This window comes from Lathyrus oleraceus, chromosome 3 (genome assembly GCF_024323335.1).
Source record: "Lathyrus oleraceus cultivar Zhongwan6 chromosome 3, CAAS_Psat_ZW6_1.0, whole genome shotgun sequence".
Classification (NCBI taxonomy): Eukaryota; Viridiplantae; Streptophyta; class Magnoliopsida; order Fabales; family Fabaceae; genus Lathyrus; species Lathyrus oleraceus.
The window spans coordinates 24,309,880-24,311,369 of NC_066581.1; positions in this window are offsets into that span (position 1 = coordinate 24,309,880).

Here is a 1,490-nt window from a genome sequence, read left to right on the forward strand (position 1 = left end):
TAAATCAATGGAGATCATGCCCTACCTACAAAAGAGTTAGGCAAATGCAAAGACATATTTTTGGTATTTTGGTTAGTAAAATGATAATATACAAGTATGATACAATCACAAAGTACTTGGTGATCTCTCCCAAAACGAACCCAATGAAAGAAGGGTAAGGAGGATGCCCAGGTATAATCCCAATGCTAATGCTTATGATGAAATTGTATGAGGGATCTTAGGGTCAAAATTGGTGTCTTACAAGACTAGTATGTTATTTATAAGAAAACTAACACACTAAATTAATGGGATTTTACACACAGAACCATTACACAAGCTAACTTAGAGAACAAGTTAACTTAAATAATTAGGCATAATAAACATACCCAATTCGATATGCTAACAATCGTATCATACTTCGACTACATCATGTGAGCAGACTTCGACGACATGCTAATGATCTTGTCGGATTGTCAAACCAAAAAGCTACCCTTCGACAATACTAGAGTTCGATCCAATATCTCACAAATCTCCACCTTAGAACAAACTCTATAACATCAAGGGAATAAACTAGCTTTCTTCATGCAACTTTATCAATTTCATACAGTGGAAAAACTTGCAACATGGTAATGTCTCAGTGATCATATCAACAACACTGTGATCTGTCGAAACCTTTAACACTTGGACTTCTCCATGCTCGACTACCCCTCTAGCGAAATGCAGCCTCCCATCAATGTGCTTGGCTCGCTCATGATAGGCTGAATTCTTCGACAAATCTATAACACTTTGACTATCACATTTAATAGTGATAACTTGACCTTGAAGTTTTAGCTCCTTAGCAAAACCTCCAAGCCACAATGCTTCTTTCATAACTTCAGTGAGGGTGATATATTCCGCTTCAATGGTTGATAAGCTAACAACCTTCTGAAATGTTGTTTTCCAACTAATTGTTATGTCAAACATAATGAACACATATCCATAAATAGATTTTCTGGAATCCATACAACCTGCATAATCAAATTCGACATACTCTTCGATTTCTACTTTACTATTTTTACCACATGCTCCACCATAAATTAGGACTCTGTTCAGAGAACCATTTATGTACCTTAGAATCCACTTCAATGCTTGCTAGTGAGACTTTCCAGGATTTGCCATGTACCTGCTTACAAGACTTACTGCATATGTTATGTCAGGTCTAGTACATACCATAACATACATCAAAGAATCTACTATGTTAGCATATGTGATACTATTCATATAATCTCTTTCGATCTTAGTACTGGGACACTGATCTGTACTCACTTTGAATTAAGGGTTTGTCGGAGTCACAACAGGATTTGAATTCGACATAGCAAATTTGTCGAGAATCTTCTATAGGTATGTCTCTTGAGATAAGCATAATTTTGATTGATTTCTATCTCTTCAAATGTTAATCCCAAGAATCTTGGATGCAACTCCCAGATCCTTCATATCGAACTCCTTATTAAGTTCAACCTTCACCTTCATTA